Here is a 25,184-nt window from a genome sequence, read left to right as displayed (position 1 = left end):
AGTCTTTTGAGGAAGAGGTGGCCAAAGAGTCAAACCCTACTGGGCGTAACATGCAGCAGAGGGCCCACTGGATTTGGCAGGAGAGAAGACCACTGACAAACTTGTTAAGGGAAGTTCCATCAAGGTAGTAGAGATGGAGGCTGATTAGAGTGTATTGAAGAGTGAAAAGGGAAATATCCTCTTGTATATTTCACTTTTTTCTTTGTGAACTTTTGCTGTAAAGAAAATAGAACATGACAATAGCTGGAAGGGGATGTGGAATCAAAAGATTTTAAGGTGAACAATATTTGAGAAGATGTTGATGGAAAGGGTTCAACAGAGTGGAAGAGACGAGCAATGCAGAATAGAAAGAGGGTAATCAAAGAACTAGCATAATGAGAAATGAGAATGAAACTGAGCATAGCTGAGCAGCTGGTCCTTGGAAGGAAGAGAGATTGTAACTGTAGGGAGGGAGGAGAAGAAACATCCAGAGGTAGAAATTGTTTTAGATTAATGGTGGGGAAATGAGGAGCTATCCTTAGGTGGCTTCATTTTCTCACTGAAGTCAGGCATGGCATCAGATGAATGTTAGGACTGTGGAAGGAGGCAGAGTGCTTGAGAAGAGCAAGAATATAAAATGAGTGTCTTGAAAATGTGGAAAGTAAACCACCTAAGTAATTGGTCGTAATGTTCATCAGTGTTGAGTACCCAATTGGAACTCAAGATTTGTGATTACAGTGTTAAAGTGAAGTAGACTCTTAATTGTGTAATTTTCCTCCAGGAATGGGCACAGAGGAGACAGTTAGATTCAACCAGAGTTGGAACTTTGTCATGTGAAAGAGGGGCAAAAGGGTTGAGACTTTTGTAAAGGAATTCTTAAAATGATAGGCCCAGGAAAACTTGATGAGGTAGGTCAACGGCTTAGAAATCAAGAATTATTGCGTGAAGTTGCTAGAGAAAGTAAGCAGGAAGGGCTGGAGGTGAGGATCACAAAGCGAGATGCTTGAGAATGAAATTTAGGAGGTGGTGCATTTACTGGGGATGCCAAGGCTCAGACTGTGACCATGGGAATGAGAAAGAAGGTCATTGGAGGAGAAGTGGTCAAGCAACTAACAAACTGAGGTGTTCACTGGGCCAGCAAGATGACTGATACAGAAATAATAATGCCAGATTTTAGAGTAGAAAGTTTGAATTATTTAGGATTTGGTAGGAAATTCATGCTTTTTCTTTGCTCTATGAGATGCAGCAGTGTGGTAGAGTCAGGGCTCCAAGTTTTGAATTCTATCTATCACTTTAAGTGTGGAACTCTGGGCAATTTTCTCCTTTCCTTTATCCTCAACTCTCTCTCTTTCTTCCTTCCCTTACTGTCTTTCTTTTTGAGACTCTCCTAGATTTCAAGCATCATGCAAGGTGATAGGGATATAATAGTGAGAAAGGAGACATAGCATCTGCTTCATAAGGCTTATACTGGAGATAGAGGCAATCCAACAATTAGACAAATGTATACTTATGAAATGTGACAAATGCTGTAAAATAAAGTATTAGTGGCTATTAGATTTTGTAACAAATAATCTGCCTTCATTAAGGGGCAGAGAGAGTCAGGGAAGCTTTCCCTGAGGAAAGGATGTTTGAGATGAGATCTTGAAGGACGAATAAGTGTTAACTTGGACTGTGGTGTAAGGGCTAGGAGAGATGGGGATTAGGTTACAGGCAGAAGGACCTGTATATGCAAAATCGCTGGGGTTAGAGGGATCTTGTCCTTTGGAAAAACTGACATATAAGATTAGTGTGTCCGGAACTTAGAGAGCAAAGGCATGAGATGGGGTTGAAAAGCTGGGTGGAGGCCAGGTTTTGCAACATGATTTAGGTTACATAAGGATTTTGGTCTTTAACTCAAAAGCGACGTGAAGAATTTGAAAAGGTTTGTGTAAAGAAGTTGCAGAGTGCTAGTTGTATTTTTTAAGAGATCATTTGCTACTGTGTAAAGAAAATTGAAGGATGATAGAGGTGAACTTGGAAATTATCTGTAGTCAGTGGTAGTAAGTCTGGGTGAGAGACTAATTAGCCTCAGGGTAAAAAATGCTGGGTGCAAAGAAGTGAATGGACTTGAGGAATAATTAGAAAAATAGGACTACAAGATGGTATGAATGAGCAGATTGCATGGAAAGGAAGGAATCAAGAATTATGTTAATTTTAGGTTTATGGCATCTCACCAAGCTTTGTCTTCATCTCCATAATAGAAATTATGTATGTGAAAGTGCATTATAGCATGCTATATTTATTATCTGTGAGAATATTTAGGAGTGAACTATATACTAATAAGCTACTCATCAGATGGCCTATTTCTCAAAGTAGATGGTAAGATCCTTGAGGACAGAGACTAACTATACATTATTTTATGTCTCTAGTTCATATAATATTGTATCCATCACAGGGTAATTAGTTTTGCCCTCTGTGTTGGTCCTTGATATTTTCGCCCTGAGATTCAGTCTTATACTTCCCTACTTGCTTTTATATTGTAGTGGGCTGGTTCCTGAAGTCCCTTACCTTAGGCTCCTATATCAGCCAGCTAGCTTCTGTCTGGATTTGCCTGTTGCAATGTACTGGTGAGAGATTGCAATAGGAAGAAGGGAGAAGCCGCGGTTCTTCTTCTCTCTGTGTCTCGGGTAGTATCTGAGGCCTTTGACTCATGGTGATTCTAGGTTCAGCCAGGTGACCTGGATGCTTAGGTACTTGTCTTTGTTTTTAAGCCTAGGGGTGGTAGTAACTCCCTGCTGTAGCTAATCTCTAGGGTGCCTCATGGTCTCTTGTGCAGCCTCTCACTCTTTCATCACCTGTGTAACCAATTTCTCATATGAAAATTTTCTATTTTAGACATTTGGAATAGTTTTTGTTACATCCTGTGAGGCTAGATCTTGACTTATACACACATAGGCCAACTTTGATTAATTGTCAAATAGTATTCTTTTCCACAATGCAGTATTTATGTACGAATAACCTTTGGAACTTTAAAACAATAAAAAACAAGATACTGTCAACATAAACAAATATCAAAATTATAAACAAACTTAGAAGGGTATTCCTTGTAATTTAGCAATAACAACATTAACTATAAGTTTTTTCAACTTATTTTTTCAGCTGACTGAGCTTCAGAGCTGAGACAAATGTTTCACTTAGTGTTCTTTAAATAGTATTTAGCTAGTTCTAATTTGAAGAAAAAACATTCATCAGTAGAGACAGAGAGAGAAATAAAAAAATAAAATAAACAAGTAACATACTTTGGAAAAACTTGTCATTATGTCATAGTATTACATGCTATCTTGGCAAATTTATGGATAGTTTTAATTTTTTGTTTCACTTGGTAATGGTTTTATAGAAAACAGTGATATCATGGGCAAGGATTCTCTTATGTTGCTTGAAAATTTACTTGGAGTCTTCTCTGTGTTCCTTACAATAGAATGTTTTTTCAAGATAGCATTATTAATTGATATACTGATACACTTACTGGCTTATTAAAAATTTATGGAATGACTACTGTATTTTCTTTAAAAAATGAAGTATTTCCATACAGAAAAATTCTTTGATGGACCTTCCTTGAACGTTATTGAGGTTATCAATCTATTTTTGAAATAATTTATTCAGGTAAAATTCACATAACAAAATTACCCATTTTGCAGTGAACAACTCAGGGCAGTTAGTACGTCCATAATATTGTGTAATTATCACCTCTGTATGGTTTCAAAACATTTCCATCATTACCAAGTAGAACTCTTTAGCTGTTAGTTTCTTCCCATTCCCTCTCCCTCCAGGCCCTGACAACCACCAATCTTTATTCTTTATGGATTTACCTATTCTGGATATCTCATAAAAATAAAATCACATGAGATGAGACCTTCTGTATCTGGTTTATTTCATGGCTGAATAATAATCCACTTGCATGTACAGTAGTCCTTTGGTATCCATGGGAGATTGGTTCCAGGATTGGTTCCAGGTGGTATTCGCATGTAATTTATGCACATCCTCTCGTATACTTTAAATTATCTGTAGATTACTTATAATATTTACTGCAATGAAAATACTGTATAAATAATTGTTACACTATATCTTTTAGGAAATAATGACAAGAAAAAAGTATGTACATGTTCAGTACAGGCACAATGTTTTTGAATATTTTTGATTCATAGTTGCTTGATTCCATGGATGCAAAACCCAGGATATGGAGGGCTAACGGAATATAATACAAATCTGTTTATCCTTTCACCTGTTGATGGACATTTGAAACGTTTCTATCTCTTGGCTATTGTGAATAGTGCTGCTATGAACAATTATGTGCACATGTACTTGTTTGTATACCTGTTTTATTTCTTGTGAGTATAGCCCTAAGAGTGGAATTGTGAGGTCATATGACAATTTTGTGTTTAACTTCTTGAAGAATTGCCAATTTATTTTCCACGGTGGCTGAACTTTTTTACATTCCTAACAGCAATGTACAAGGGTTCCAATTTATCTGTGTCCTGGCCAATACTTGTTCTTTTCTGCTTTAAATATTATTATAGTCGTCCTAGTGGGTGTGAGGTAGTACTTCATTGTAGTTTTGATTAGCTTTTCCCAAATGACTAACAATGTTGAGCATTTTTTCATGTGCTTGTTGGCCATTTGTATATCTTCACTGTTAAGGTGTCTGTTTAAGTCCTTTGCCCGACTTTTAAATTGGGTTGCTTGTCTTTTTGTTGTAGAGATGTGGGAGTTTGTTAGATATTCTGATATCATTTGCAAATATTTTCTCTTATTCTGTAGGTTTTCTTTTCACTTTCTTTTTAATGTCCCTTGAAACACAAAAGTTTTAAATTTTGATGAAGTCTAATCTATTGGCCTTTTCTTTTGCTGCTAATGCTTTTGATGTCACATCCAAGAATCCACTGCCAAATTCCCTTGGCAATGATGAAGACTGATCTGTTTTTATTTCATTAATTTTTTTAAAGTAAATTTTGTTATATATAGTTAAGGCATATAACATGATTGTGTTATGGAATACACAGAGAGAGTAATAAGGTTACTATACAGAAGCATATTGACATATCCATCATCTGACAGTTACTCGCTTTTTTTGCATGTGGCAGGAGCAGTTAAAATTTACTCATTTGGCATGAATTGCAAATACAGTACAAGTTTATTATTTATAGTCCTCATGTTATACATTATGTTTCTAGACCTGCTTATTCTACATATCTGCTACTTTGTATCCTCTGACCTACATCTCCACATTTCCTTCCCATTTCTCCTCTCCCCTGCCATTGGTAACCAATATTTTGATCTCTGTATCTGGATATTTAATTTTTTTTTTTAGATTCCATACATAAGTGAAATCATGCAACATTTTTCTCTTTGTGTCTAGTTTATTTTACTTAGTATGATGTCCTCCAAGCTCATCCATGTTGTAGAACATGGCAAGAGCTTATTATTTTTTAGGGCTTAATAATATTCATATATGCATATACGTGCCACTATTTCTTTACCATTCATTCATCAGTAGACACTTAGGTTGTTTCCATGTCTTGGCTATTGTGCATAATGCTGCAATGAACACAGAAGGGAGATATCTTTATAAGATAGTGATTTTATTTTCTTTGGGTATTTGCCCAGAAAAAGGTTTGCTGGGCCATATGGTAGTTCTATTTTTAATTTATTTAGAAATCGCCATACTATTTTTCATAATAATTGTACCAGTCTTCATTTTTGCCGACAATGCACAAGAGCCCCCCTTTTCCACACCTTCACCAACATTTATCTTTTGACTTTTTAGTAGCCATGCAAACAAATATGAGGTAGTATCTCATGATGGTTTTGATTTGCGTTTCCCTGATTAACGATGTTGAGCACCTATTCGTATCCCTTTTAGCAATTTTTTTAAATCTTCTTTTGAGAAATGTCTATTCAAGTCTTTTGCCCATTTTAAAATCAGCTTATTTGTTTTACTGCTATTGAGTTGCATGAGCTCTTTATAAATTTTGGACATTAACCCTTTATTACATATACGGTTTGCACATATTTTTCCCTATCTGTAGGCTGCTGTTTCCTTTTGTTGATTGTTTCCTTTGCTGTGCAGAAGGTTTTTGGAATAATGTAGTGCCATTTATTTATTTTTGAATTTGTTACCTGAGCTTTTAATGTAACATCTAAGAAATTATTGCCGAGACTTATATCCAGGAGCTTTTCCCCCATATTCTCTTCTAGGAGTTTCTATAATTTCTAACCTTACATTTAGGCTTTTTATCCATTTTGAGTTGTTTTTTGTGCATGGTATAAAATAAGCACCCAATTTCATTCTTTTGCATTTGGAAATAGTTTTCTCAGAACCATTATTTGAAGAGACCACTATTTCCCCATTGTGTCGTCTTGGTGTCTTTGTCAGAAATTAGTTGATTGTAGCCATGTTACCTACAGAGGGCTTCAAATGGGTGCTGTTGTGGATTTCTGTCATAACTTAAAGGGAAACTTTCGAAATGTCCAAAGCCCTTGATGTCCTGCAAATGAAAGAGGAGGATGTTCTCGAGTTTTTTGCTGCAGGAACCCATTTAGGTGGCAACAACGTTGACTTCAAAGTGTAACAGTACATCTATGAGAGGAAAAGTGATGGCATCTACATCATAAATATGAGGAGGACCTGGGAGAAGCTTCTGCTGGCAGCTTGTGTCTTTGTTGCCACTGAAAACTCTGCTGATGTTAGTGCCATATCCTCCAAGAATACTAGCCAATGGGCCTTGCTACAGTTTGCTATTGTCATTGAAGTTACTCCTACAACTTGCTGCTTCACTCCTGAAAACGTCACTAACCAGATCCAGATGGTCTTTTTGAAGCCATGGGTTCTGATGGTTACTGAGCCCAGGGTTGACAAACACCCTCTCATAGAGGCATCTTATGATAACCTGCCTACCATTGCTTTGTGTAACACAGATTCTCCTCTGTATTATGTGGACATTGCCATCCCATGCAACAACAAGGGAACTCACTTAATGGGTTTGATGTGATGGATGCTGGCCTAGGAAATGGTTTGCATGTGTGGCACCATTTCCTGTGAACACCTATGAGGGGTTATGGTTGATCTCTACTTCTACAGAGATCCTGAAGACCTTAAAAAGTAAGAGCAGGATGCTGCTAAAAAAGCTGTAACTAAGTAGAAATTTCAGATTGAATAGACTGCTTCAGCTCCTGAGTTTACTGCTACTCAGCCTGAGGTTGCAGACAGGTCTGAAGGCGTGCAGTGCAGGTACCCTCTGTGCCTATTTAGTAGTTCCCTACTGAAGACTGGAGTGCTCAGCCTGCCATGGAAGACTGGCCTGCAGCTCCCACTTCTCAGGCCACTGAATGGGTAGGCATGACCACTGAGTGGTTTTAAGATGTTTTTCCAGACTGCTAAGCAACACAAAAATAAGGTTGATGGAAAATAATCATCAGTTTCTTATAAAAATTTAGTTGACTGTATACGTTTGGATTTATTTCTGGGTTCTCTATTTTGTTCAACTGGTTTATGTGTCTGTTTTTATGCTAGCACCATATTGTTTTGATTATTATACCTTTGTGATTTAATTTAAAATCAGGAAATATGATGCTCCCAGTTTTGTTTTTCTTACTTAGAATTATTTTGACTATTTGGAGTTTTTTATGTTTCTCTACAAATTTTGGAATTGTTTTTCGCTACTACTGTAAAGAATACCATTGGGATTTTTCCAATTTCATTGAATTATTTATTTGTGTTTTTGTATATTTTACTTAGTTTCCTTAAGACCATTATTTTGAATTCCTTTTCATGTAAATCATAAATTTTCATTTCTTGGGGTCAGTTACTGAAGAATTATTGTGTTCTTTTGGTGTTTTCATGTTTTCTTGCTTTTTTGCTTCTTGTTTTTCTGCACTGATGTCCCACATCTGATGGTGCAATCACCTCCTCCAAACCTTAAAGAGTAGCTTTTGTAGGGGAAGACTTTCACCTTCAAATGGGCCTGAGGTTGCTGGGTGGGCAGGATGCACTGGCTCTGGTTCCTTGTAAGTACATGATGTAGTCTCTATCCAGCTTCTTTTGTGACCAATGTCAACAATGACTACAAGTGCCTTAGTGTTCTAGGCTGCAGGAATTTGTGGCAGTGACAGTGGCTGTGTAGGTTATAAAGGCCAGGGTTTTAGTAATTCTTTTGTTCTTGTCTTTCTCTCAGTGGAAAGTTTTAGCTGAGAAGATATCTGTTGATGTTGGGTCTGACACAGCCCTCAAGCAGCTGCAACAACACTGGGATCCAGAGTACTAGTGCTTGGAGCAGCTGTGGGGTCAGGTTCCTGGGCTCAGTGAAACTGCTGTAGCAACTGGAACTTGAGACAGAGGTTCACTTTTCAAGATCCAAGTGGATGCAGTTCTCCCGCTAAGACAGGATCTGTTGCTCTGAGGCACACCCAAGTAGCTCAGGCCCAGGGGGTTGGGATGTGGTTGTAGTCTGTCCCTGGTGAGCAGGGAATAGCACTGGCATGGCTCGGGGGAAAAATGGGTGCTTCAGTGGCTTGGGCTCTAAGGAGTAGAATGCAGCTTCAATTCAGGACCCCAAATCAACAGGGCACAGTGATTCTGGAATGAAGAGGATGGAGTATCTTTGTGGTAGCTTGGACCTAGTGGGTAGGGCAGAGCAGCAGTTTGTCTTAGGGGTGACTTGTTACCAGGTAGGCATATTGCAGTGGCAGCAAAGCTTCAGGGATGGAGGACTGCAATAGCTACTCACCCCTAATGTAGGATGCACTCTAGCAGTGACTCTGGTTTTAAGGTGGTACAGTGCAGTAGCAACATGGGTCACAGGAGCTGGGGACACAGTAATGGCTTTTTCTCTGAGGGTAGCTCAGTGTGGACTCTGAGGAGCTTCCTCAGCTAGTTTCAAAGCCTGGGAGTACTGCAGGAGTCTCTAGTAGTGAAGACTCAGGTATTCATGATGGTGATGGCAGGTGCTGGGATCTTCTTATTTACTTTTTCTCTGCAAGAGGGAGACCCTCCTGGTTCTGAGCTGATTCCAGCTGGGTGATAGGGATACTGGAGGCAAGATGTTTTCTTGCTTTCTTTATGTGCCATCCTGGGTTTCTATGCTCCACAGGATTTCTGCCACTTCTTTGCTGTTCTCTGGAGCTCTCTTTTAGTTATTTTGGTCAAAATATAGTTGTTTATTCCTTGTGGGTTTTTTTCCCTTTGTCGGGAGGGAAGAGTGCTACGAGCTTCTAGTTGACCATCTTGCTGATGCCACTCTCCAATCTACTTTTCATGTTTGTAAATTTTTGAATATGTTTTTTATATCATGTACAACTCGATCTGTATAAAACCATATACATACATATATGTGCATATTTATATGTATATATCTTTCCAAAATATCTTTTAATTTATTGAATCATTGGATTTTTTAAATAGTGTCATGAAGTAGACAAAGCAATGGTGATTATTCTCATTTTAAAGATTAAAAAACCTAAACTTTAAGGAGGAAAACTGCCTGCCAATGACTTATGAATGGTAAATAGCAGATAAAAGATATAAATTCAGCCATTTGATGCCAATCATGTGTCTCTCATTTTACCATCTTGTTTCACTAGATTGTTCCAATATATTTGCTGAATAATGTGAAGAGCAGGAAAGAAAACCAACATTTGTTGTGTTTCTAGTATGCACAAAACTTAATTAAGGTGCTCTTACATGCACCATTGCACAGCTCTTACACTATCCTAGAGGTGGATGTTGATATTCCGATTTTAAGATGAGGAAAATGAGGCCCAGAGAGTTTGCAATTCACTGCGTATTGTGAAATTGCCAGTATCAGAGTTTTTGTTCAATCCCTAATTGGCATGATTCATTGTGATAATATAGCACTTAAAAGAGAGCCTAGTGGAATGGGATTGTTTCAAAGACAGGTAATAATAGAATAAAACCCCAAAATGGGATGTGATATTATAATTTTCTTCTTTGTCTTCAATCTCTTGTGTTTAATAAAATCTGAGCATTTGTTTCTTACTCTTACACCTCATCTGCTTAAGTGATGTCTTGCTTTTTAAAATTATCCCGTCAACCAGTATCCTTTTCCTGACAATATTAAATATTCCCCCCCCCAGGGATGTGGAACCATTTCTAAAAGCTTCAGCCTCCAGTTCCAGCTGGCCAGGCCCTATGGTATAGCTTTCGCAATCACCGTGGATCCTCATCTGGTACTTAACAAATCCTGCCCCTCCCATCCATACTCTTGGCACAAGGACAGGAAATTAAGAATTAAGAGAAATTCGCCTCTGACCTTTAATTTGCTTTTTAATAAAAGCATTCAGAGTCACTTGCATGCTTTATGCTAGACCCAAAGAGAGCCAATTTTCATGGCCCTTTAAAAGTAAACCCATTCATCTTCATGCCCTGGCATTTTTTCAGTGTGTCAATCCTCAAAGTCAATTGTTAGCCCAGAGCAGTGATCCGTAATAGAATCCCACTCAGTGCCCAGCACATAATAGGTGCATGAGCATTGACTGTGCTCAATGAATATTAGTTGTTCTTGAAAAGTGAATGACAGTGCCCTACATAGCAAAATAAATTAATGATAGGATTGTCCCAATTTTATATATTGCTCCTATCATTTTTTTTTTAAACTATTGGTGCATTTGATGTAATGTTTTTACTAGACATGACTCTTTTGTCCGTTTGAGAAAGAAACACATACAAACTGGCTTAAGAAAACAAAGGAGGGAATTTATTAGCTCACTTAATAGCCGTGGCTGGATTCAGATAGCTTCAGGAACCTGCCTTTCTCTGTTGTAGTGGATTTTCTCTGACTAGTTTCATTCTTAAGCAAATTCTCATGGCAGCAAGGTGACCACTGAAATTCAGCCATATTATCTTACCAGTGTGACAATTTCAGCTGCAAGACAGATCTGCTGTTCCAGTTGTGTAGCTCTAATCCTGGGACTACTTGTCATGTGCTCATGCCTGGACCAATCAGGTGGGCATAAAGCTTTTGTACTCTTATTGGTTAGATATGGGTCTCACACTCACCCCTGAAGCCCGAGGGGAGGATCAATCCCCTTGAATTACATAGAGCAACACTGGGGAAGGGGATTCCCAAAAGAAAATTTGGCTGACATATTTGGATGAGGAAAAAGGGGATGAATAGGTAAAACAACAAATGTCCACCACATGTATGATATAGTACATGATGATTTAGAAATTATAAATTTGAAACATACATCTATAAGTTTGATTTTTTTGGAGTTAGACAAAAGCATTATCATTTTTAAGTGTTCTGCAGTTGGAACAGAAGATGAATATCAAATTAGAATATACATTCAAAGAGCTTCTTTCGAAGCCTCCTTTACATATATCTGAGCAAAAGCTGTAGTTGTCTATATTGATATATTTACTTAGTCCAATGCATTGCTTACTTTCAGCATTCTCTACTATTCATAGACTATTTACTGTGTACCACACATTGTATCTTACTTTGGCAATAAAAATGTTAAATAAGAAAACATTCCTGTCCTCATGGAGGTTATAGCATAATAGAGCTTAGAAATACATCTAATTAACTCCTAACTGGGACTTACTAGAGTTATTCAACTGATGAAACCAAATTGTTACATTTTCAAAGAATGGATATGTAGATATATTAACTTTATATAAGAATTAGGTTAATTGAATATGTTGAATACTGATAATTTGCTTGGATCTGTGTTAGACACATTGTACTGATAGCCACCTTCATCCTTAAATTCATTCTGCAGTTCCCCTTAACACGTGGAGTCAGGTAACTGGCCCACTGTCTCACAGCAGGATAGGGGGCTAGGTGTTTGCCTAAGACTGGCTTTTAAGCTTTTCAAGGATATCTTGCCTATATTGGGTGATCTGTGACTTTTCTTATGGCATAAGCATCAGCCACATCCAAAAATATATGTACATACATAGTTCGTTTATAAAGGCCATTGGGAAAAAAATTCTCAAGATCATCTGGGAAAGCTGTGAGGACAATGTCATTAAGTCTGGCTCCTTTGTTCTTTACAGATTCCATATCCATTCCCCAGGCCCCGCAACCTTGTTTCTTCATTCCTAAGGCATTGTAAATATAGCAAACTCTGCATGTATGTGTGTGTGTGTGTGCATGCACATGCATGTGTGTGTGTGGTGGGGGCTGATGGAAGGAGGCTGACCTCAGAGCCCTTGAGCAGGCTGTAATTAAGGGATTTGTGGCCTACAAGGAAAGTCCATGTGAGGAGAGAGCCGTGTTTCCTAGTGGAAAAAGCACTGGACTAGAATTCTTATGACCTGGCTTTGAATCCTGGCCCTACCACTTAGGAACTGTAGCCACTTAACACCTCAGTTGGCATTTCAATTACTAAAAGTCAGAATTCACTTCCTTATACTTCATGCCACCCAGGTATCTTATGAGAATCAAATAAAACAGCACCTATGAAAATTGCTTTGGGCATTGAGGAGAGTTGTTCCTTTGTAAGGCTTTATTGTGTAAACCACTGCTCTTTCTATCTGCCTCTGCTTGCTCTCTCTCACACAACTAGTGGTTTCTAGCATTCCGGAGGTGGTATAGTTCATGCTTAGTGTAAACATGTCTCTGTTTCGTTTTCCATTTTTTAATTTATTCTCATCCATCAACCATTTCCTCCAGGGTCCCTCATGTTCTAGAAGCATGATTTGGGGAAAAGAGTATGAATTTTGGATTTACAGAGTGTGTGAATCCTGACTATCTGCACAGCTTTGAAAAAGTCAGCTAACTTCTCTACACGTTCAGTTTCCCTATCTGTAAAACAGAAATAATTTCCATGATTTATCAGGACTTGGCTGAGTGCTGGAGGGAACACATGGCTCAATAAATCAGCCATTATTTTCTTCAAGACATTTTCTCTGCCATCTAAGAGCTCACAGTTTAGAAACGGAGATAAGACTTTTAAAAAAGATTATTCTAAATCAGGGGAGAGATTAACTGGCTGGGAGGGACCAACATTTCAGTGACTGAGCAAGGCATGACTTAACCAAAGGTACCTAGCTGGTGAGCAGTAGAAGGGAGTCTTAACTGCAAATTTCCTAGGGAGTTTCCAACAAGGTAAAAATCTTTAAGTTGTGAAACTATTGTTTGGGCCTTGATTTGTAAGAAGATATTTAAGAACGTTTCCTGAAGTTAGTAAATTTTCCAAATAAGAGAGGACATGGGAAATCCCACACTAGTCTAAGGAGCATAGGCATAGTAGTCATGGAATGAAAAGTTTGGTTTACTTTTTTCTTAAAAAAAATAATTAAATGTTTTGCATGGAATTAAATGTTTCTGAGACAGAGAATTCTGGCACTGAAAAGTTGTTTGATTTTACAACAAATGGTTACTGTCAGAAAATTACTCACTGGTTGGCCAGTCTAGGACTCTTTGGTGGTCTTGTCCTGGTTTACAGGAATGCAGGCTATCAGCCAGTCAGCATGATGCAATTGTGTGTTGTTTCAGGTAGCAAATGGTATGTCCATTATGCAACAATCCCACTATAGTCAGCTTCTCTTGACTCTTGCTTTCTGCTTCCCTACCTTTCCCCACCAAATGCCTACAGTATAATTATATCTACCTATGTTTGGTTCTTCTGCATGATGATGTCCTTGAGAGATCACCTTGGATATCACCATGAAGCAGGGTGAAATAGGGTTTTCAATGCCCTTCGTTAATAAGCCAAATAACAGCTTCTAAAGATAGCAGGCCCTAATTCCTGGAATCTGTAACTGTTACCTTATTTGGAAAACGGCCATTGCCAATTTGATTAAACAAAGGATCTAGAGATGGGGATATCATGGGTTTTCTAGGTGGGCCCTAAATACAATCACGGATGTCTTCTTAGAGAGCAGCAGAAGGAGATTTAATGTAGAACAAGAGGAGAAGGCAATGTGACCACAGACACTAGAAGCAGACTGGGATAATGCAGACACAGGCCAGGAATGCCAGTAGCCATCAGAGGCTGAAAGAGGTAAGGAAGGATTCTCCTCATGAGCACCTGGAGACGGCACAGCCCTGCCAACACCTTGATTTCAAACTCTGGCCTCCCAAACACGGAGAAAAAATTCTGTTATTTTAAACCACTAAGTTTGTGATAATTTGTTACAGGAACTATAGGAAATGAATACACCCTCTACCTCCTTTCTGTAACCATTCCTCCATTCTCAATACTATTGAGAATGTTTAAATGTGATTTTTAACAAAAGATGTTATAAAACAAGCCCATCTGCATTTTAGGACATCATGAGAGGCACCATGTTATAGTAAGTAGAGCTGGAAGGGCTCTCAGAGACCATGCAAACTTCTGATTGTAAACTGAGAAGCCAATAGAGAGGGTCTTGTGCTCACGATCACTCAGTAAGCTAGTGGTATCATCAAGGCCTACGCCAAGAGTCAAGCCTCCTAACTTTGGTCAAGTGCTTTTCCACCACAGGTAAAGGGACATAGCTACCCCTTTATAATTGCTGAGGATTTCTAGCTCAGCAAGTAGGAGGGAGAGAACTTATTTAAGCTTGTTCAAAGAACGTGACCTTTTTAGTGAACTGTAGACTGCTCCTTTACTCTGGTTAACAAAACTCAAGAAATATTTTGGAGAATAGAAGACAACAACAGCTTTTTCTTCAAGAAACAGATATGATTAAATATGTCTCATTTGGCAATATATCCCTGATACACAGTGTGGTTAGGTATGTGGACTGTGAGATCATAGGGCCTGGCTAGAATTCTGCCTCTGCTACTTCCTAGTGCTGTGAACTTGGGCAAGTTACTTTCCAGGAGCCTCAGATTTTTTAGCTGCTAAATAGAGGTAGTAATAGTACTTGCCTCTGACTATTGTGGGGACTAAATAAGATGCTATATGTAAAGGTGTTTTGCCTGGTGCCTGGCAATTAACCAAGGCTCCATATTTTAAATCTCTTATTATACAAGAAAGTGAGTTGTAGCAAAGTATGTGGGATTTTGGCTTTTTAATATCTCTTGTTTGGACATTTTACCGTATAATCAGGAAAAACAGTAAAGATGAAAAGCAGGTCTGACTCACAGCAAGCAGAACCTGCCCTGAGGCTCCCTGATCTCCAGTGCAGCAGCTGCTGACAGGATTGTCAGGCTCCCAGAGCTGATGGGAATCCTCGGACCTCTCTTCTGGGAAATGTGTGGCTATAAATGTTCATTAACTGAATAAATAAACAAGATCAAAGACAGCTTGATCCTGGGGGGAGTGAGGTGAGCCCATTCCTGTAACCTAAGCTCCAAGTTGTATGACGACCTGATATTGTCTAGGGGGCTCGGAGCTGGTGGTAAAGGAAACTGCGCTCTCATCCCCGCTGAGCCACTCAGAGTTTGTGTCTGGGACATACACGCTCTTATGCTTATTTTCTTCTCTCTCAAACACGCGGCCCCCTCATAAGGCTCAAACAGGGTAAGAGATATAAAAGCTCTTAGTAAGCAGATAGCAAATCAGAAAGGGACACTATTTTATAGCCTATCAATTAGCAAGCTCAACAGAGTGTACTGCTGAAGCATATTCCAATTCTGTTAATTCTGTTCAGTTTTCACAATATTAATTCATGTTCTCATTCCTTCCCTCTTGTCTGTTTGCGTCATAGTTGGCCTTCCCAATTCTTGTGGTTTTTCTCTGTGTATTCTAACTGAATAATCTTCCTTAAACACACCTCCTGCCATATTTCACCACTAAATATATGAAATGGCTGGGCATACAAGAAGGAAAGCATTTATCAAGGTACAGCCATGTGTTTTAACTAAGAAGCCCCAAAGGGAGCTGCGAACTTTGTTTTCCTGTCCCTGTTGCTGAGATGCCAATTCCCTGGTCCCTACAGGGAAGCTTTGAGTGACCCATTCTGCTGGAAAAAAAAAAAAAGGCTTTAGTTCCTGTTCCTTTGCCTTCGGTCCTGTTCCTGGCTTCTAACCCCGGTTTAGACCTGAAAACTGGCTACTGTAATCTGACCAGCTGCTGATCTTTTTCTTGAATATATTTCATACTTACCCTCTGGCTATCTCAGGTAAGTTTCCTTCTAGTCGATGGGCTGACATTCTCTGGACCTGTCCAGACTTTCCTATGAGAGGGAACAATTTGTTCTTTAATTCTACACATGCATTAAGTACCTAAAGTATAGGAACTATTCCAGCTGAATATGGCTCCTGCCTTCATGAAGCTTATAGCTAAGCAAAGAACATAGGAATTGAAAAAGTTATTCTAAGTATGGTGAGTATTACTAAATAGGAAAAAAAAAGATGCTGTCAAGACAGATAACGGTGGAACCTCTAACTTAGGTAGGGTGTCAGGGAAGGCCACCTTGAGAAAGTGGCATTTATCTGAGATTTAAAGATAAATTGGAGTCAAAGAGCAGTAGGGATCAGCATATGGGAAGATCTGTGGCCTAGACTATACCTAGAAATGACCCCCTTTCTTCTTGCAGTCACTCAGAACAGAAGGTCTCAGGGCATCCCCCAGAAAGTCTATTGATATTAAGTTGCAGATAAATTTGGACTGGTTGGGGGCAGCACAATGCAGTGGCATGAACACAGAACAATCAATCATATAGTTCTACTTCTGTCACTGTGGGCTGTGGGATATTTGGCAAGTCGCTTATGAAATAAATTGCTGATGCATAATTTCCACATCTGTAAAACACAAATGATAATGCTTTAGGGTCATTGTGAATGACTTATGAAATAATGAACATGAAAGCACTTTGCAAGCTGCCTACCATATGAATTAAAGGGAGGAGGTTGGTTGTAGGGTGTCTGATCCAGCACATTGAGATGGAACAAGGAGCAGAAAATGCAGATCCTATTGAGAGCGAATTCTTTCAATGTTTTACGCCATCTTAGAACTTTAGGAGTTTCATGTATGTTATGAATACATATGCTTCATATATGTTATTTAGAGCAGTAAGAGCTATTTTTTATTTTATCTACACAGCCATGTCGTCCCAAGGGAGACAGCCCTCTTTCTAAGTGATATCACTGAAATTCCAGTTGCCTGGCTTAATGGAACCTGGTATCTCTGTAAATCCCTGGAACTGGAATGGTTGTATCCTGCCCTGGTGTTATATGACATGATGGGTGGATTGTTTGTGTCACTGTTTTGCCAGCAATAGTCAACAACTTTCTATAGACTCAATGGCCAATTATAGGCTGGCAGAGAACAGCTGGCTTGGTCTTTACATAAATTGTTTTGCATTTTGAGTAACAAAACTATGCAATTGGCACTAGTATGGAGCCAAGAGCACCAAGCATCACATGGGCTCTGGAATGACTGTAGGCTTCTGGGAGGTGTCAAGCATTAGCATCATAGACATTAGCCATATTTTTAGTGTAATGACATGGCAGAGAGATTCATGGCCTAATCTCTGGATGCCCACCAGTTACTTTCTTTAGATCATTTATAAATGAAACACAGAAAGAGTGACACTCACAGTGCTCCTTTGACAGTTAATCATTGGTCACTCCTAGCGTGAGGTACAAGTGCTCTTTTAGTTGCTAGTGAGCAAAGGTGGCACAGGGAGCCCGGTCACTGAATGGACCTCAGGCAATAGAGAATGTCTGGGGATGACTGTTTTCTCTGCAATCTGATTGCTTAATAGTGCATACATACAGGTATGTTATGAGGGTTGAATTTTTCCTACAGGTAATGCACCAGCATGGTGCCCACAGACGATAAATGCTCTGCATATGACTATCACCAATTGGGCATGGGAAATATGGTCTAAACTCACCAAAGAAAAAAAGGCTTTAGAACAGCATATTCCTTTTCTTTGCGTTTCACACAGTATTTCCTCATAGCCCCTTTGGATTGAGACACCAGAACTGCTTTCCTAGTTATGAAGGCCAAATCCTAAGAGAGGAAAGGGCATTAGGGACAAGCCATCCTTGGAATTTGAAATGGCAAATAACCAAATGCCCAGCTTGTGCATGTGTGTATGTGTGCATTGTGTGATTTGTGTGTGTAGTATGTGTGTGGTATGTTTTATATGTGCGTAGTATGGTGTGTGTGTGTGTGTGGTGCAATGTGTAGGTAATGTGTGTAGTATGATGTGTTTTGTGTATGTGCTGTGTGTGTATGTATACTAAGCATTTGAAATAGGACTTTTCCACTGATAATCTCTAAAGGCCATTCTGGCTATGAATTCTGTTAGCATGGTACTAGTACTACAAGAGCTTTGAGAAGGGAGAGGCTGACAAGGAGGAGGCAGAATCTGTGGTCTTCCAACAGGTTCAGGACCAATTCCCATCTAGTGTCTGCTATATTATATAATTTAACCTCACAATTATCCTATGAGATACAGGTTAGTACTCCTGTTTCATAATGGGAACACTGAGGGCAGGAGGTGAAACAGTTGTCCAAGGTCATATAACTAGTAGGAGATAGGGCCAGGTGTTGACCTGGTAATGCAAAGTCAACCAATCTGAGGGAATAACTAGTCCAGGCAACAGGGTGATTAGAGCTTAGGGGGCTATAGCCACAGGATGTGAACAGTGAAATTTAAAAACTAGTGTTAGACCCTGGAGACTCTACTGGAGGTCTTAAGGGAGCAATTTTCTTCCAAGGCCTCTTATTTTGGTGTTCTGAGAAAACTAAGAGGGAATAATAGGGAAATCAGCCCCCAGAAACAGACCATTCCCGATACTCTGTATTCAACAGCAAGAGGCTGGGCCAAGTCAAGAACATTTGTGATTAAATTCCCTTGGGGTCACTTTCCAAGGACAAGTTTTAGATTCTATGTTGGACAAGAGTGGGGACTTTTTTTTTTCTTTATTGTTGCGCCTAGACTTTGATTGCTATCTGCAAGGGAAACAGACAGTGGAAACTATTTCATGGGGACTGATGAGAAAAACACATTTTTACGTGCCCTGAATAGCAATGTATGGTGTTTGAAGTCATTATCATAATAATGGGTAAGGTGGAAGGAAGGAAAGACACCACAACTGACTGGAAAAAAAAAAAGAGCAAGAGAAAAAGAAAGAGAAGAGAGACAAGAGAGGAGAGAGGGAGAGAGAGAGAGAGAGAGAAAGAGAAAAATAATTATAAAAGTCAGACTGGGTGTTGATTGCTGGTAAGAAATTTCCACTGAACATTAAGCTCTTCCTGATCTTTCTTCCTGCCTCCTGGCTGGGCTGTATGATGGAAGAAAATATATGTGATTGGGCGTCTCCTGGATGCAGCATAATCAGGGCCTGCCAGGGCTCTCTGACGTACGGAGTGCCTCATCAGTTCCTTTATTTCTTTATTCTTCATTGACTAATTCATTTTATTATTTCTTCATTCATGCACACATTCTTTGGACACTTCCTAAGTGTCAGGCTAGGAACTTAGTATCAAGACAGCAAAGATGAATCGATCAGACAAAGCTCCCCAGTCTAATGAAGAAGAGTAAATGTAGATAATTATAGCATGTGTGATAATGCTAGAGCAAATGTAGAGAGAAATGGTAGGAAGGAAGTAGAGAACAGAGTCTCTAATTTTCACTTTGTCATACCTATTTTGTGCTAGGAATATAAAACAAACAGAATGTTCCCTGCCCTTTCCAGACCTCACAGTCTAATGGAAAAATGGCCATTCTGGAAGGAATTTTTTATTTTTATTTTTTTGAGACAGGGTCTCACTCTGTCACCCAGGCTGGAGAGTAGTGGTATGATCTCATCCTACTGCAGCCTTGACTTCCCAGGCTCAAGTGATCCTCCCACCGTGGCCTCCTGAGTAGCTGGGACCACAGGCATGGGCCATGGGCTCAAGCAGTCCTCCCACCTCGGCCTCCTAGAGTGCTGGGATTATAGGTGTGAGTCACCACACCCGACTCTAGAAGGAATTTGAATCAACAACCCTAAACCCATGGAAAATAAAATATTAACTACTGGCAGGCTCAATGAGTGAGAGATATAAGAAGACCAAATTTCCTAGCCCTCAGGGTTTAAGGAGAGTTCGATAAAAAGCTGAGGAACTTACAGTGGTTGAACTGGATGTCCCTTGATTCAATGCCTCTTCATCCACTGGGTAGATGGTATTACTCTTTATGGATGTGGAGAACATTGGAGGGAAAAATTTGTGGGAAAAAATGTTAATCTCCATTTTGGACACACCTGGCTTGAGATAGATATAGCACATTCAAGTGAAGATGTGCAGATGACAGTTGTATATATGAGGCAGTAAGAAGAAAATGTAGTTTGGAAATATAAATTTGGGAGTTTTTATTCCCAACTTTGGGAGATCATTGAAAACAAGAACTCTGATGAAATAATCTCAACAGCGGTCATGTGGGTTGTCAATGAGGTTTGTAGATAACTCTCTAGAACTTGAGGAGAGTAGAATTACAAGAACTCTGACTGAAGTGGTTATTTAAAGAATCCAGCAATTTATTTGGTGCAACTATATACGTCAATTCTCTACTCAAGAGGGACCATTTTGTCATCCAACTCAATTCCTACTCAGTGCAATAATATACCACAGAGCATCTCAATCTCAGATTGAACACCAGCCATTGGAGGTCTTGTAACCATTGCTGGACAACATAGTGTAGTGCAGAGGAAGCACCCTAAATTTAAGCCCTGGACGTGCCTTTTAAACCATACTACTATCTAGTCCTCATTGCTCTCTTTTACCTATTAGAGAGCTCACTAGTTCAACGTAGAGCTATTTAAATATCAGGTCTGATGTAGTAATCCAGTGATCTATCAACAAAAGAACAAAACTAATCTGGGATTGTTTGATTTTCCTGAATTCGCGTTAACTCCTCTAGTGATCACATTTCCTTTTTTCTTTTGATGATTACAAAACACCTAGACTTCTTCTATCAAGCTGTTCATTTTTGTGCGAGTTCTTAGTAATAACAGTATCCTTTGTAAAAATGCTAGGCTTTTTCACATTTAAGGACCATTAATAGTTAGTGATATAGTTTGGCTGTGTCCTCACTCAAATCTCATCTTGAATTGTAGTTCCCATAATCCTCACATGTCATGGGAGGGACCTGGTGGGAGGTAATTGAATCATGGGGGCAGTTACCCCCATGCTGCTGTCCTCATGATAGTGAACGAGTTCTCATGATATCTGATGGTTTTATAAGGGACATCCCCTCTTTTGCTCGGCACGTCTCCTTGCTGCCACCATGTGAAGAAGGATGCGTTTTCTTCCCCTTCTGCCAGATTGTAAGTTTCCTGAGGCCTTCCCAGCCTTGCTGAACTGAGAGTCAATTAAATCTCTTTCCTTTATAAATTACCCAGTATCGGGTATGTCTTTATTAGCAGCATGAGAATAGACTAATACAGTAAATATATTAATGTTGACTATCAATATTGCATGGAAGCAAGTTGTCAGTCAAAACCTTCATTTCCTAGGATGGGGGAGGCCCAGACCACAGAAATTAAGGACATGCTCAGGATTTACCAAGAGTTTGTAGCAGAGGTGAGACTGCCATCTTGTACCCTTTCTGCTATCTTGAGTGGGCTTTGTCCACTTGTTGGCCAAACATTTCCCTATTTCTAAGGAAAGAGTCGGGCAGATGTATGAATTTGAACTTTTTACAAGTCAGTCTGCTATTGCAACATAACTTAACTCTATTGCAACTTAACTCTGATGAGTTAAGTGCAAATGAATCAGAACCAGATGGACAAATTTTTTTGAAAACAATGTGTTTAAAAGTGGAGGAGAATGAAGAAAATTGTTGGCGAAACTCTCGAAGATCTGTGGCTACATCTTATGTGAAACACTTTGCCCTGCTTTCAGCTACTTCCATCATGGGAGAAAATGACATATCAAAGCTCCAGGGGCAGTAGGGTGGTGAGAGTAGAGATGGTACCCACCATCCTATAACTAGTGTGAGTTTTTTATTCCTGTTTTCTCTGAGGTCATTTTTGGCAGGCAAATGAAGTTTGGATGAATAAAACCATCATAAGGAATCAATTTTGTAGAAAAATCCAGGAATAAACTTTTAACACGCATTTCTCTTGGACTATGATGAGATTCAAATTTTCAGATTCAACTAAGGTCTCTTGAGTCCTTATTAAATGCAAAGTTTTGTGCTAAGCACTTGCATGGCTCTTCCCTCTCTTTGTCAATCCAATGAAGTTGCAAGGTGACAGGATTATGAATATTTCACAGATGAGTGATCTCAGGCTCCAAGAAATAAAGGGACTTGTTCAAGGTCACACAACTAGAAAGCAATAGAACTAGCTATGCTATCCAACATGGTAGCCACTAGTCACATTGGTGCTAAACAAATTTAGATTAGTTAACTCTAAACCAAATTAAAAGCTCAGTTGCTTAGTTGTACTAGTTACATTTCAAGAGTTCTACTGTCACACATGGCTATCACTGTTCTATTGAAAAGTGCAGCTAGAGAACATGTCCATTATCATAGAAAGTTCTACTATGCAGTGCTGCTATAGAGTCTGGGTTTCAACGATTATCTTTATGACAAATTCTGTGCTCCTTCCATTATATCAACCTGAGTTGTCCCACATAATGCAAGCCTCTAAAAAGGAAGACAATTTCTCCTGAATACAACTAGAAGCTTTCTCCTCACCCTGGTTAGAGTATACCTGGAAACTCAGGCTGATTCTTTATGAAGTCTGTTTTGTCCTTTATGAGGCCACTGTGGAACAGCTATGGACCAGGACTCACATGGAAAGGGAGGAGAGGGAATGGGTTGGCTATACTGATCCCCCACTGGGCTCACCTACATTTCAGGGGTACCCTGGGACTCAGGCAGAGGCTTTCACCTGGGACAATATTAACACTCAGAAAAATTAGGAAGGAGGGCAGAAGGAATCAGCATGGTGGAGTGGAAAGATGGCGCATATTTAGTCAATAAGATTTGGGTCTGAATTCATAGCCATGTGGCCTGGGGCAAGTTGTGAAAAGGGGATGGTGCTGTCTCCTTTACAGGTATGTGAGGATTTAGGTGTTATCACAGCTATCAGACCCTCAGCAAAAAGCTAGGTCCCTCCACTTTGGCCAGTTGTGCCCTGCTCTCACCACCCTTTTCCTTGTCGTCAGCCCTCATAGTGTCAAAGAAAACACTCTTTGATTTCAACCCTTCCCTCCCATTTTCAAAACTAGCTGTCAGGAAAACTGCTGCTATTATCCTTTGAAATATGTATGAATTATAGTAACCGTCTCAGATGTGTCTTTCTCTCTTTTTTTGGTTTTTAACTATTCTTTAATCTTGGAAAAGTGAGATTATTTATTTATTTTAGACGAGATCTTGCTTTGTCGCCAGGCTGGAATGCAGTGGCACGATCTCGGCTTCCCGCAATCTCCACCTCCCGGGTTAAAGTGATTCCCCTGCCTCAGCCTTCCGAGTAGCTGGGACTACAGGCGCATACCACCATGCCCAGCTAATTTTTTTGTGTTTTAGTAGAGACAGGGTTTTACCATGTTGGCCAGGATGGTCTCGATCTCCTGACCTCACGATTTACTTGCCTCTGCCTCCCAAAGTGTTGGGATTACAGACATAAACCACCGCACCAGGTCGAGCATCTTTATTTTAAACCTCACATAAAGATAGGTTTGGGGTTGGATAATCGGAGAATGACAATCAGATTTACTTAGGCAAAATTAATAAATTTTAATCTGGGAACATTTCCTCAGCTTTTATTTGTTAATTTGTTTATATATCAGTATTGAATTCCACCCTACAAAGTATTCATAGCAGCTTACTCAGTATGGCTCTACTAAAATAGTAAAGCAGAAAATTAAAATAGTTAATATTCAGAATCTAGAAAAATATAAATCAGAATAGAAGGTTAAGATCACAGAGAACAATACAACCTCATAATGGAGATGATAAGGGAAGATACAACATGGAAATAATGAAATTACACTATTCATATCAGTAACCAATAGTCAAAAATGTCATATTTATCCTTATATTTGACTAAGAGTTCATGGAATTATACACAGAACCTGCCACATGATAGAAGTGTTGCAAATATTTCTTGAATGATGTGAGAAAAATGAACCTGCAAGAGGTGCAATGATTTGTGAAGGTCACCCAACTAGTTAGCAACAGAGGCCAGGTTCAGGTTCTAGGGCTCCTGACCCTGATTCATTGCCCTTTTGAGTGAGCACAACTCATATTTACTCAACGGTAGAAACGTACAGTATACGAGGCTTTTTATTTCTGGGATACTTCTATTGAGCTCCCTGACACTCTTGAGAAGTGGGCATTTTTTCCCGGTGTTACAGATGAGAAGTGACTCACACAAGGTGGCACAACTTATAAGGAACATCGTAAGCATTTGAATTCTGGTAGTTTCACTTTTATGTCCAGTGTTCATTCCACCATAACCTCTTTTTCACTGTTCTCAAAGTTGCAAAACTAAAAATAAAAACAGAAATACAGTATTTCCAAATTAGGGCATTAACATCTACGGGTGATCTGTGAGGTGATATTTTCAACTTCTTATGACAGGGAAAGAAACCCAAGGAAGTCTGTTGGTCAGTAACTCTTGCAGACTCTTGGAACAAATGCCATGATATTTGCTTTAATTAAAGGGCATTGAAGTTCTGAATGTCCACTCAGGACTGATTTCATCCTATGCCTGTGTGTGTTGGTGTGCAGAGCATGTGCAAAGGAGTCAAGAAATGCCCTTGGCCATGTCGCCAGGACTGCTCAGGCTCCATCAATGCAGCTGTCTCCAATTGGTTATTTCTTTTCTTAAGGACACTGCTGGGGAGGGATGTGCTGATGTGTGTGTGTGTGTATGTGTGTGTGTGTGTGTGTGTGTGTATACTAGGGTGATTTTTTTTTCCTCCAATGGCTGTCATGTGTTTTATGATCTTCACAGATGTAAGCTTCACCGTGAAGAGAAGGGAGGGGAGAAAGGCTATTATTTGGGAGAGGGGGAGAATAGGTGAAACGGATGGGAGGCAGGAAGCAGAATTGTGTAGATTTAATTGGCCTCATTTTATAGCAGTTAGCTGTTTTCACGGGATAGCAATGAATAAGCCCATAACGGTGAACTGTTTTTCACTATTATTAGTCCAGGAGATGAAAGTTTCATTGTTATTCTTCCTTGGAGCTCAGGAGGCCACTCCAAATATTAACTCCTTTTAGCCTAAGGGACTCAGAATTTCAGTGGAACCATTTGAACTTGGCTCAGTTTATAATAATGATCCCGTATGTTTGTAAAGCATTCAGCTTACAAAGCATTGCT

The 25,184-nt window shown here is 39.4% G+C and overlaps 1 long non-coding RNA gene and 1 pseudogene across 1 annotated transcript in view; one reads left to right on the top strand and one right to left on the bottom strand.

Moving 5' to 3' along the window:
* LOC103885464 overlaps positions 1-25,184 on the bottom strand; it is a 39,692-nt gene that overhangs the window by 13,090 nt on the left and 1,418 nt on the right. Inside the window, exons 2-3 of the long non-coding RNA XR_002523715.2 lie at positions 19,978-20,040; positions 16,015-16,084 (exon numbers count right to left, since the gene is read on the bottom strand). This is a non-coding gene — a long non-coding RNA (uncharacterized LOC103885464). The remainder of the gene's footprint in view (positions 1-16,014; positions 16,085-19,977; positions 20,041-25,184) is intronic.
* LOC110743911 lies at positions 5,651-7,473 on the top strand (annotated as a pseudogene).

This window comes from Papio anubis, chromosome 1 (assembly GCF_008728515.1).
Source record: "Papio anubis isolate 15944 chromosome 1, Panubis1.0, whole genome shotgun sequence".
Taxonomy (NCBI): domain Eukaryota; kingdom Metazoa; phylum Chordata; class Mammalia; order Primates; family Cercopithecidae; genus Papio; species Papio anubis.
The sequence above is the reverse complement of the archived record's forward strand: the minus strand, read 5'-3'. Positions and strand labels throughout refer to the sequence as shown.